This window comes from Corapipo altera, unplaced genomic scaffold (genome assembly GCF_003945725.1).
Source record: "Corapipo altera isolate COAL_440 unplaced genomic scaffold, ASM394572v1 70, whole genome shotgun sequence".
NCBI classification, from domain to species: Eukaryota; Metazoa; Chordata; class Aves; order Passeriformes; family Pipridae; genus Corapipo; species Corapipo altera.
This window is the reverse complement of record NW_020884911.1, coordinates 1,232,281-1,245,649: the sequence shown is the minus strand read 5'-3', so window position 1 is coordinate 1,245,649 and position 13,369 is coordinate 1,232,281. Positions and strand designations below refer to the sequence as shown.

Genomic DNA, 13,369 nt, shown 5'->3' with positions numbered 1-13,369 from the left:
GGCACTGAGGGCCTGCCCAGCACACCCAGGGGCACATCTCACCACATCACTGTCACCTTCCAGACACCAGCCATTCAATCCTGCCCTGATTACTGAGGGAAGGGTAAGGAATGAATGAATCTGTGTCTGCACAGACCTGAGCTGAGGCAGCCACCTTTAGCAGGAAAGCAGGTACAAATCTCACCTGAGGGACCTAATCCGAGGTGAACAGATGTGCTCAGTAATCCCGGCTCTCTTTACATCAGCAGCTGATCTGGGCAGAGAAACACCACTGGCTGATGGAACAGCACCCAGAGGCCACTGCAGAGCAGGACTGAACCCCGGGGTGGTGTGTGAGCAGCCATCCCCTCCCCTCTCCATAGCAGGGCTTCTCCTGGTGCTTCACCCATGGTTGGAATCCACGGCCCTTTGGGTTTATGTGGTTCCAGAGCCAGTCGAGTGCAGAGCAGGACGGTGCCAGGAGAGGTGGGAGAACGCAGACGGGCCCTCCCTTCCTTGGAGCACCTCCTGAAGGTGGGCAGAGCTCCAGAGCCAGCTGCTGGGGCACGGAGGGGGAGCGCTGGAGGGCCGGAGTGCCACGATCCCGCGATCCCAGACAGACGGACGACAGGGAGATTTACAGTGCCCTTCCCTCCCCACCTCAGCCTGGCAGCACAGCACCCCAGCCACAACAGCATTCCTCCTGGGATAAATCCAGGACAAGCCCCTTAGGCCACATATCACAGTGTCAGCGCCCAAACTCATTCTGGCTGTGCCTTGTGGGATCTGCCCTGCACAGGGAAATATCCTGCCCCAGGGTTCTCTCCCAGGGGGACTCTGACCATCAGAGAGGTTTCCAGCTGGAAAGAACTGGCTGAACCCAAGTTAAGCTGATAAATGTTAGTGCTGATCTCCTTCCTCCAGAATGGAAAAAAGGATCTCTTTTCACTTGGAACTTCAAAGGCAGCGAGAACAGTCCTCCCATCGCTCACCTGGACCAACAGGATTATATGGCCAAATTAGATTTTCCTTTGCCCTTATTTTTGGCTAAACAGTGTTTGCTGAAAGCCTTTCTGGCCTTCATTTCCATGATAAAAGGTGGGCATTGTTTGGCTCCTTCCTTGCCTCATAATATCATTAAGATGACATTCAGGCCACATGACAAGTCCATTTTTTCCCCCCATTAAATCTACAATGGTCATTCCTGTTTGCTTGTCCTTTACTTCACCCCACAGGAAATTCTCTTTTCCAATAACTCTTTTGTTGATGGCAAACTGAAGGAAGTTATTTTGCTGAAATGGTATTTTATTATTAAATTTTACTTCAGTTAATGCACAAGAACATGGTGTGGAGGGGGGGGAATAAACACCTGCCTTTCATTTGTGCATTCCTGGAGCGTGTAGGCTGTGGGTGTCAGCACTGGGAGCACACACCCCAACTTGCCAAGCCCTTGATCTTCCCACTGAGCTCAATCCCTGGGATCTCTCCCACCCTTGTAAGTGGCCTCCCAAAGGCAATTAGTGGCTTGCTGCAATATTCCGTGGTTGTGGGTTGAACCCACAGCCTCCCGAGGAGGCAGGTCTGCCTCACACAGCCCAGTCCCTGGCCCTGTCCTGCCAGGATCGGGGCTGGGAGGCAGCCTCGGCCACGGGAAATGCACTTTTCTGCTTTAAATCTGGCATTTTTATTTTCCTTCTGCTCTGTTATTTCCCTCGTTTCATTTTAGCTGCCCCCTCGCTTTCCTTTGATCCACTTCCTGCTCCTTTCTCTCTCCCACCCACTCGTCCTCCGTGTTCAACAACAACAACAATGGATGAGGGGTGAAGGGACAGGGGTGAAGCCCCAACTCCCACACAGCCCCAGGCTCGGGATCAAACCTTGGACACTCTGCATGTTTAACTCCTCAGCTGAGGCCAAGGAGAGAATTTCTCCATCTATTCACAGCTATTTTTAACGCTGCAGAGAGGGTTTAGCATTTGAATATCAGAATTGTAATAGCATTTGTAGAAGGGGTGGCCTATTTTTAGCAATGCAGTGGCTCTGTGGATGATTTACAATCGCAGCACTGTAACACAGGCAGAGGCAACCAAAGAAGACACTCTGACAGCCAGTTCTGTGCAGGAGGCTTGTGCTTCCAGTGCCTCCAGGATTCTGCATGGAAACAGAGCTGGGGAGACTCATCACAGACACCACTGTGCAGCACAAGCACAGAGTTCCTAGTTGGGAAAGCTCCTCAGCACCAGCCTGGTGTCCCAGCTCACCCCAGGGCTGGCAGGGTGGCACACACTGCACCAGGACTGACTGGGACAGAAGCTCCTTTCTTCCCCATCCCCTAACAGTCCTTGAAATTCAAAGTCAATAACAAACCCCCTACATCCCAAACTACCAGCTAAAATTAACTATAGGTTTGCACAAAACCCCCCTCAGCTGCATTTCTTCTGGTCTTCGCTGGGTTTCTGTTTGGGTGGACTCTCAAATTACAAAGCCTCCTCTCCCTTGTGTTGACACCACAAGACAGCCCGTGGCCTTCCCTCTAAAACCAGGGACTCAGGAAGCCCACAAAGTTTGGTTTGTCTGGATTTCCCCCCACAAAGCACAACTTTTAAACAACGCACTGCCAAACACAATGCAAACACCACTCGGATCCATTCCATCCCACCTCACAGAGAGTCCCCAGAGGCTTCCACGGCTAAAACCTGCCAACATCAGGAACAGCCAGAGGGAAATGACTCCACTCCAACAGACCCAGGATCATTCCTCAAGTGAAGAGAGCTGGGTCCTGGAGCAATTAATCAACAGCAAAATGTGCCAAGTGCCAGTCACCAAACACGAAGGGCACCTCACTTCCCCAAACACGACACCTTTTCTGGGAATTGGCTCGTCAGTCCCCGGAGGAGAAACCCAAACCCCAGGCAAGGCTGACTTGGTCATTCCACTGCTGGAGGAGCAGGAACCAGCTGGTAACACAATCACTTCACAACAGGATAATTATCAGTATTAAGAAGAAAACAGGCTGCAGTTAGTTTGGAGCCTCCCAAACTCACCATAATGCCCTGATTCCCAAACCACCACCCCAGGGAACAGGTTGTTCCCTCTGGCAGGTCACATCCCATCTCAGAGGCAGCTCACTGACTTCTCAGGGGAGCAGCAAAGGGTTTTCCAAGTGATTCTTGGGGACAGACCCCTCAGGTGCAACATATCGGCACAAACAACACGAGCACCCAGAAGCAGAACCCAGCAGCCACCCAGGCTCTGATTTCTGAGCCACTCTGAAGAATTCCCTCACCAACTGCATTCTGCCACGAGAACTGAAGTCAATAAATACTGTGTTTTTTCCCCTGGCATTTCTGCCTGAAAGCCAGCAGATGTGGAAGTGCTAAAACCATGGAATCACAGAACTATTTAGGCTGGAAAACACCCCCAAGAACACCAAGCCCAACCATTAACTCAGCACTGCCAAGGTCACCACTAAACCATGTCCCCAAGTGCCACATCTACAGGGCTTAAAACCCTCTCTGGATGATTCCACCATTCCTTGGGCAGCTGTGGCCGGGCTGGGCGGCCCTTTTGGGGAAGACATTTTCCTGAATATCCAACCTATATATTCCTGGTGCAAACTGGGGCTGTTTCCTCTCTGCAGAGACAACCCTGCCTTTTCCAGGCAGCAGGTTATGTTGGTCACGACCAGAACGGACAGATTTTTATCAGGAATAAGAATTTATTGCTCCTGATGACAACAAAAATGGGAACTCCTCTTAAATTTTAACTTAATCAATGAAGGAGTAACATTCCAGACTGTTACTCTCTACTGAGGCAAATCAGAGAAAAGGAAGTTTCAGGTATATTTCAAAATTAAATATTTATCACTACACTGGCAACTGAAGCACTCTTTGTTTGGGGAAAAGAAGATTATCGTTCCCAACAATGGAACAAGTGACTTTGTCATTTGCGAGGCACAAAGCAAATTCAAAGTGTGGTTTGTTGTTACAGCGGTATTTGCATAATATTTATATGTGTTATTAAGCACAGTTTCAGGACAGTTAGCCAAGGTGAACGGCCCATCCCTTTAATCCTCTAATAACACGCTTGGGATGCAATTTAGAAATCCATCCCCCTCTGACAAAGCAATCCTGCTGCCTCCACAGCGACCATTTCCCAACACTCATCGCCACCAAACTGCACCATTTCGATCGAGCCGCAAACCGGAGCATTAAAAATGCACCCAAGGATATTTTTGTCCCTTGTTTTATATCTCTGCATGCCCTCCCTGCTTGCTCTTAGACATTATGGTCGAGATACTAAATATCATAAAGCAGATGGATTTATCCCAAAATACACAGACACATTTAACTTTTGCTGTGGGCGCCGATCTCATGAGTCGGCTGAAAATTCCCCGCAGGCCCAAGGCTCTTGCCTGGCTCCTTGGCATCCTGCCACAGCTCACGACAACCAGAAGTCAAAAATGCAAACAGCTGTCCTACTGTTCCAGGCCCCCTGGAATAGCGGGGCTGTGCTGCTGGGAAAGCTGCCCCCGAGGTGACGTGGAGGTTCCTCGCCCCGCGCCGGGAATGTGGGGAACTTTGGGACGCTCTGAACTCCGCAGCGAGCTGTGCCACTGCAGCCCCAATGATTCATGGCACTTTCTGCTGCTCAGCAGCAGCTGTGGAAACATCCCTGAGCTCCGCCTGGCCCCGGAATGTCCATGTGCTCCTCACCTGTCAGCCCTGCTGCGGCACACACAGCCCAGCCCTCGCGGTGCTGCCGCACCACTCGCTCGCTGGAAGGTCCCAGGAAGCTCGTGGTTCACCTCAGCCCCTCAGGAAACATCCCACCAGGCACCTCCAGGCCCTTGGGTAGCTGATCTTTGTCCCACACCCTCCTGCACCATAATCTCGCTCGGGATTTACCGCCTGATTAGGATTACTCAGACTAAAGACACAGCCAGATAAGAGCTGTGTGCTCCCTGTCACCCACACCTGCCCACAGGGAGGGATCGCCAGCCCTGACTCCTGGTGACAGACATTTCGGTCTCCTGGTACGTTTTTTTACAACCTTTACATCTCTAACGTGGTTCAGGAATGTAACTGAGTGATACAAAATTATCTCAGATGTGGTCTGGCGAATATTTCTGCATGAAGATCATCTGAAACCCTGATCCCCAGGCTGTGATGGGGCAAATGGCACAACTTCCCATGCTGGGATCTAGCTGTGTAACAACCAGGGGGTGCAGATCCTTCACTCTCAAGCATCACAGAGCAAGAAGAATCACACTACTGCAATGAGAATGAGCATAAAAGGGCCTTTCTTTCTTACTAGACAGTGAAGAAGCAGTTGTGAGTTTAATTCCTAATCTAGCAGATAGTGCAGATTATCACAGCACCATGGTGACTTCAATACTCTCCTGGGGAAAATATCTTTACTTCTTTGTGGCACATGTTTAACTCAAAGCCATCTAACTCTTGTTTGTCTAGGACACAATGAGAATAGACCTCCAAAAATAACCTGCTTCCCCCCTCTCTCAGCTCTTCAGGGCAGTTTAACTTATTATTAGCCATTATTCACATCTCTTACGTAAACTGCCATTTCTGGAGAATTTTCTGCCTCCCAGCACAAAACCCGAAAGTGTGCAAGGCTGGGGAACACAAAGCTGGGTGAAACTCCATTGGATTGCATTTTTTCCCTTTGCCTCTATTTACCTTTTACCTGAGTCTGGTGCAGCCCCAGTCCCTGGAGCAGCTCCTGAGCAGCACTAAAGCTCCTTTGCACACCCGGGCGCTGGGAAGCTGCAAAGCTGGATTAGAGGGGCACCCGGGGTCAGGGAATCCCCCTGGGGGGCACAGCCAGGGAGCCACAGCCTCTTCCCAAACAAACCTGGGGCACAGCCACCGCACCCCACTTCCCCCTGGGCCCTGCCACAGCCTTCCTTTCCCAAGGCATTGTAAACCAGGAGAATGCAGAGCCTGGATAAGTCTCCTCCCCGTGGAGAAGCCCAGGGATGGCGGCACAGGAGAGGTGACACTGCTCTTCCCCAAGCACTGTGTGCACCTAATTCCTGGGGCTGGGATGTCACTGCTGGCACAGGAATCCTTGGGACAGTTACACCTTGTGGTGCTGCAGGGCTGACCCCAGCCCAGGAGCTGACGGGTGTTTTTCCACAAATGAAACAATCTGTTTGCCTTTTCCAGGGCGCACAAATCTGCAGGCACTGAAAGGTCACGACTTTCTGTTCCCAATCTCATGATTCCCTAACGCTCCCACTTGTATTTTCCCTTCTGCCGAGCTCCCTGTGCAGGTCCCTGCAGCAGTGCAAACATCCAGGGAATGGTTATTTCCAGCCCTGCTTCCCTGGGCAGGCTCACACCGGGGCTCAGCACAAGCACCTGCTGACTCAGGGTGTCCCAACCTGGCTCCCTGGCCGCCCCCACACTTTGCTCTCACCAGCCCATTTAGAAGCCAACTCATCCTCTTTCTGTGAGGAACTAATTGAGGCGTCCCAGCTTTCAAGTTTAAATGGCTCATGCCAAGGAGTAAAGCTGTGCCATCACATTCCTCCCCTGACACATCTGACGCGGGGCCGAAAATCAAACTGGCTTATTTTTACCCTCAAACAAACCCATGTACAGTCTGCAGTGGTAAACCACTGCTCATTTGAATATCCAAACACTGGCTGCTTGGATCCGGGGGCTGGTGCCAAAATCCTGTCACCCACAGCCAGTCCAGGCACGTCTGAGGCCGCTCAACTGATTCATCTCTGCCTTGGTGCTCCCAGGCAGCCCAAGATGAATTTGAAGAGGCTCCTACTGACCTACACTGAGATAAAACCCACCTTGTTTCTCATTCAGGTGATGATGATATGAAATGGCTTTTCCTGTGCTGGGACTGTGGGGTTGTGTGGTTTTCCCCCAGCTTTTCCCTCCCCTCAGCTGCAGCCCCGTCCTGCCCTCAGCCGAAGCCTCGGGAGCGCCCTAAACGTTCTCCAAACGCCAGTGGAATACGTGACCAAAAAAAAAAACCAAACCCCAAGCCCTCAGTCAATAATCCATTTTTAGGAAAGAATTTGTGCGAAAATGAGGTAAGTGATAACTTTGCAGATCTCCTGTTATCCACGGGGCTATTTTGGGAGAGTGTGACTGCATTCGCGCTTGTCGCATAGTCCTGCTCCCGATCTCCTGGCACAGCCCCAGCACATTCCAGGATTTAACGCACACGGCTCGTCGGGATGCAGTCCCACTTATCTCCCAGACACACTGACTAACACTTTCCCACATAAACTGACCCACCCTTCAGTAGCAAGAGGTCACCCAGTACAATCAGCCTTCAAATGAGGAAAACAATCAGGAAAAGCTTCTGTGATGCCAAAAACACCAACAGAATAAAACACAACGGGCTCCAGTGTTTGTTTTATCAAAACTTAGAGACTGAGAGGCAGATTTTTCAGCTGGTGATAACCAGAGCAGTTCCACCAAAGTCAACCAGATTTCTTCCAGGCTTAGGATCTGGCTCCCTAAAAGCATTTAAAATTACTGTAGGAATATGTTACTCCAAAAAAAAGGTTAAAAATAAAAAGGTAGCAATTAATCCGTTCACTTCTTACTATCGTGAAATTAAAGAGAATTATTCATAGCATCATGCTCAGAAAAAGGTCACGATATTTTAAGTTACAAAAAAATCAAGCAAGTGTTAAACTAACCAGGTTTTCTCTGCCACATATGGATCCCACAGGACAAGGAATTCCTGGTAACTTATGGAGAACTCTCCTGACCCTCCTCGCCAGCCCCCTGCGTGATCCGGGCTCTAACAAAGGCTGTTCTGCTGGATGATCCTCCTTATAACCAGCACCCACTGACTTGCACAAGGCAGATGTAGGCCCAAAGCCCCCTTCCAAAAGCACAGAGCCAGGGATTTGCTGGTGAGGGGCAAAACTTGTTTTCTCCAAGCTCCATGCTGCATTCCAGTGGGTGCAATCAATGTGTGTGCCACTGGCACCCTGGAGCCACGAGCTACCCACCCCCCCTGCAGGGACTGCTACAGATCACCCCAAAACATTCCCACTAAATCTCTGTTCACTGAGAGAAAAGGCAGTGAAAGCCCTTGGGAAGAAACTCTCGTCGTTGCTTTAGCTACAGACAAACCCCAGTGCTTGGAATGCCCAAACCAGAACCTGTGGGTGCCCAAATAAATTTATCTACATTAAAGTAGTTTACATACAGCAAGCAGCACCTTCTCCCTTCTAAGCCAGAAAACCAGAAGAGCTACTTGCTATAATTAGCTGGAGCATTTGTGGTGTTCAGGCACTGAGCAAAATTGATTTTATGAGTGGAAAAAACGAGCATTTGGTGCACAAAAGCAGAGTGTGCTCTGAGTTACCCACAGATCAACCCCACTGTACCCAGGCTCTGACCTGCCCACGCCCTGAGAAACAAGATCCATCCACAGCTTCCTTGCCCTTCCAAACACAAGGCTCCCTTTTATCATATAGCAGTCAAAAGCAGACAGTCCATGTCATTCTATAATAAATCAACCCACAGAGCAATAGGATTAATTCAGAACAAAAGGCAGGAACTTACAGAACCAAAAGATGCAGATCTGTGCACACAATGTCTCCTAGAAGACCTTGACCACGTTCTTGGGACACTACAGGGGCTGAATCCCCCAGGGAAAATTAAAGACTTCCCAAAGGTGCCTGTAGGTCTGGCTTGGGAAAAATGTGTGCCTGGGATAAATTGGGTAATCAGTGTAACCTTAAAGCCAGGCCAGGCTTGGAGAGGAACTTCTGCGTCACCTCGGAGCACCTCCCACCCAGCTCTGGGAATAACGGCTCCAAGGAAGGGAGTAAAGGGAAAATAGAACTCCACGGATTTTGGGGTGGGCTGTGATCCTTCCTGACCAGCACAGGCACCCCACTGCAGCCCTGCCCCTGGGGTTTTAGCACAGGCATTACCTCAAGGGATGCTGCTTCACCAAACCTGAAGGCAAAGTGAAAACACAAAAGCCAGAAGGAAAGGTCTGAGTCCCTGAGGACTGAGGGCAGGAAGGAGCTCAACAGCCAGTCCAGCCCTTCCTACGGGGGACTTCACTCCCTTTGGTCATTAAGTTGGCTCCTTCCAATCCATCAGCCCGAGTGCCAGTCCCTCCCTGGGCAGCAGAGCAGGGCTGCTTTGCTCCAGCTCTGCATCTCTTGTCTCTGGTTACATCTTCCACCCCAGAAATCTTTCCATGTCTGCAACTCTGTGTCTTCCAGACCCCACATACCACACAGGGAGCAGCAACTGCCCATTTCAGGGATATCTCACCTCCCCACAGCTGAACTGAGCCATGATCAACAAAACCAAACCCAGTGCTCACACCAGTCAAACTGAGCTTTCAGTCAGTCTCTATTCCTGTCTCAAAAATAAAATACAAACACTTTGCTTCTCATTCTTTTCCAAGGCAAGCCCACAGCTCCTCTGGTCCACACAGCATCCATGAACAGAGGAGAAGTGGTTTCCCTTTTTGTACAGCTCTATATGTGAGCAAAAACCAGGAGACCAAACCTAGGAACATCATTCCTGCATGTGTTTCACACATCCCTGGCAAATTGCTCAGCAGGTGTAACTTCAGGCCTGGTTACTTGTCCCAAAAAGGGAACAGCCCCTGCTTGGAATCCCAGCAAACAGCAAACCTGCTAAATGTGGAACATTTACCTGTGAGCAGTTCCATGGCAGAGTATTTTTAGCTCCCAGGAAGGGGTGTTAATGGCACACCTCTCCTGTTCCAAGGGCATGACCAGCCAGGCTATTCCCAGTGTCCAACAGGTGTGGGGCAGCACCTGCTGCCTCCAGGGCTTCACATGGAGGGGCTCTTTTGTTCCCACTGTCCTCTTGGGGTGAGGGGCTGCTGAATAAATCAAACCATTTCTTTTTTAAAGTTCCAATACTCAGCACATGGTGAAATAAAAGTGACTGCACAATGGTGTCGTTTGTTTCTCTGCTGGCAGTGGTGACACACCAAAGGGATTTCTGGTGTGATAAAACACATGCAGATTGGAAATAAATATGAGTTTGTGCAATATATCAAGAAAAAAAATATATATATTAAATAATCAATTTATTAAGAGAGCATCAGGAAAGTGAAAAGACATGAAAAAGTAAGAACATCCTGAGATTTTCACCATTCCACGAGAGAAACCCTCACAGAGAAGAGGCTGAGAAAAATGTTAATGGTGCTGAAAAACAATAGCTCAATATAATCCTCAACCTTAATCTGCCCTTGGCCACAGGAAGATGTTCACAATCCCTGAGCACAAAGATTACACATTGGTGCACATCTTTTGCTAATCACACACATTTCACTACAAGCAGAAATAACACTTCCAGACGCGACCCCCCAGCCGTAAAATCTGTTATGAACTCAACCATCACCTAACAATACACATCAAAGCTTTTTCCATGCAAAACTGGGCTTTTTTAATCAGGAATGGCCAGTAAAAAAATATGTCTGGGATTAACAATACACGAAAATGAAATAAAGTTGGATGAAATAGAAAAAAACCTGTCTGCTTAAGTCTATGTAGATTTGATCTGTATCACTCTGATCAAGCTGTTGAAGAAGCTGAGGTCTACTGGGCATAAAAAGAATTTTTACTGTGTCTTTCTCTCTCTTTTTTTTTTTTTTTACCATGTAATCTCTCTGAAACCCTTTTTTCATTAAAGGAAGGCAAAGCCTGGAGAGGTCCAGCTGTAACTGCTGCAACGTTGTATTCGTGTTCATTAGAAAAACAAATTCACAACAGATCATTTTAAGAGCAATAATAAAAGTCTGACAAACGAAAACCAGATGTGGGGGGAAAAAAAAAAACAAACCAACAACTCAGCACTGGGGAAAGCAGGCTCTGCAGAGCAGGGCTCACACCCCCCTCGGTGCCATGTGACTCCAACACTTGCTCCACCAGACAAGTGGTGTTTGGTGTTTGGTCCAACAAGAGGTGATTTCCGAGGTGGAAAGGCACTAGAAAGCAAGAGGAGGCAACCAGATTTTCACATTTAATATCTCTAGGCCAGACTTCCTGCTGGTTTGACTTGGGAAAGCTGCCAGGAGCTTCCAGAGGGAAGGGTCCAACGTGCTGGCAGCTCCATCAGCTGGGAACAGGAGCAGCCCATGGCGTGAGCTGGTGTGCCAGAAAATCCCCTATGGCTCCACACAGTTCCTACCACGAGCACAGGCCTGGTCTCACGGGGACTTCCCAGGCTCTGCTCCCCTACACAACCCCCCAGGGCCCCAGGGGTGCTGGGGGCTCCTTGCCCTGGCTCTCCATCCATCCCCTGGGGCTCCACCACTTCCAGAGGTTTTCCTGGACCCAGGAAACGGGGAGCAGGAGGCCTGTGGCCACAGCCCCCGGCCTGGGCAGGATTTAGGAGCTGACTCATGGCTAACGGGCAATGACAAACTGTTGTCCTGGTTGTGCACTTGTGCCCAGATCAGATGACTAAGGAATTTAGGTGCCTATAGAGATTAAGGGGCTAAATAACTTTTGCAGCCTGAGCCTTAAACATCTGCATGAGCAGAGCTTCCCCTCCGTGCTCCACAGAAGATGTCCAGGCACTCCTTGCTAATGAAATACAATAATTTAATAATCCAGCTACAGATGTGAAATGCTGTAACTGACCCACATGAAAAATAAATCCTTAGTCAGGTGACGTAATGCACACGAGCATTCCAGGCCCATCCCATACAGGGGGTTCAGCTGATTCCATTTTACGTGTGATGAAGGAAAAGGAGACATCTTCCACGGAACGGTTTGTGCTGCCCAGGGGCAGCGTCCTGGGCTCACACACACGGAACGTGAGGGGCTCACCCCTCTCTGCTCGCTCCTGGGTGCAGGCAGGGCTCAGGAACACACAGCAAGCAATCCCAGAAGCTGCAGGATCGGTGCCACCACAGAGATGAAACAGCACCTCTGACGCTTTTTTGCCACACAACTGCTGCAAGCTGCTATTTTATCCCAAAATGCTGCATCCTGCTTTAGTGAGTGTCATTTGCTGCACTTAACCTGCATTACAGACAAACCCAAACGGGTGGTGTTCCAGACCCTGAGCTCCTTGGTAATTCCATGGTTATGCTACTGCATGAAGTAACAAAATATTCCCTTTTTTTTTTTTTTTGCTTATCCAGCACTGGTGGTGACACATGCAGCCAGCCCCTAGTCCCTCCCCACAGCCCCCCAACCACTGCTAAGTCATGGAGGCATCATTACAGCCATTTCTGCATTACTGACAAACAGAGAGAAAAACCACAATTCCGAAGGGTAATATCAGTTCTTTAGAAATCACATCTCACTGCCGTCACCCACCTTCCCAGCCCTTGATCCCACTGCATTTTCATCTCCTGTCTCTCTCTCTCCCTCCAGAGCCTGCTGAGCATATGCAAGTCCTTCCTCCTGCAGTGGCCTGAGGAGTCACAGCCTCCCCTGACATTTTCACACGGCTGATATCCCTCGGAACAGATTCCCCTCCGTGCCCTGCCTCCCCAGCCCCGGCTCCGGGGAGCATTGTTTCCCGAGATGCCCGTCAGCGGATGCCGGGCTGCGGGAATTCCAGTCTTTCTCCCGAACTGCTCAGTGAGCAGGTTTCATAATGCTCGTATCCTGTCAATAGAGGTCGAAGGATGTACAGAACGCTCCGGATCTTGACAGTTTATTCCCTCTCCCTGCAATCCTGCTCCCGGTTTTAAACACTTAGCATTTATACCTACAGACAACGCTGAGTACGATCCAGAAATACCGATCACTACTCACCTTTAAACAATTTTACTCGCGATTAAGACACCAACATCACAAATTCAGCGCTCGCTCTGCTTTTGCATTACCGCTCCGAGAGGAAAAACATCAGCTCCTGACTAACCCCGCCGCCGCGGTGCCCTGAGCGCGGCGTTCAGCGCTGCTGCAGTCTGTGTCTCTAGCACAAGTCTGCCATATTTTTTTTGTTAAATCAGGCCTGTACCCACCTAAGAGCGGAGCCAGCCCCGAGCGGCCGAACCGCCCCACGCACCGCGCCGCTCGCTGCGGGAGCCCCGGCCGCGGGGAAAGGCGGGGGAAAGCGGCGGCGCTCGGACCGCAGCCCCGCACCCCCGCCCGCAGCCCCGCAGCGCTCCCGCACACAAAGCCCCGCGGGGGCCGCGCTGTCAGCGCCCGCGCCCCCCGCGCCGCCCCCCGCCCCGGCTCCCGAAGCGCTCGGGCATTACGTGCGTTCCGGGGCAGCAGCGCAGGGCAGCAGGACCGCACCGCTCCGCACCGCGCCGGGCGTGCGGCTGCGCGGGGGCGGCTCCGGCCGGCGGAGGGAGCGAGCGAGGCAGGGAGAGGGGCAGGGGCGGCGGCCGCGGCCCCCGGGGACGGGCCGGGCCCGCGGGGCAGGGC

The 13,369-nt window shown here is 50.7% G+C and overlaps 1 protein-coding gene across 4 annotated transcripts in view; it reads right to left on the bottom strand.

Annotated features, from left to right (window-relative positions):
* Nucleotides 1–13,369, bottom strand: part of SPTBN1 (spectrin beta, non-erythrocytic 1) — a 114,416-nt gene that overhangs the window by 100,363 nt on the left and 684 nt on the right. The window contains exon 1 of one of the 4 annotated variants that reach the window (XM_027653857.1): nt 13,198–13,259. The exons of the other annotated variants lie outside the window; for them this stretch is intronic. The gene's annotated coding sequence lies outside the window, so the exon portion shown is untranslated. Of the gene's footprint in view, nt 1–13,197; nt 13,260–13,369 lie in introns of those variants that run through there. 4 annotated transcript variants of the gene reach the window in all.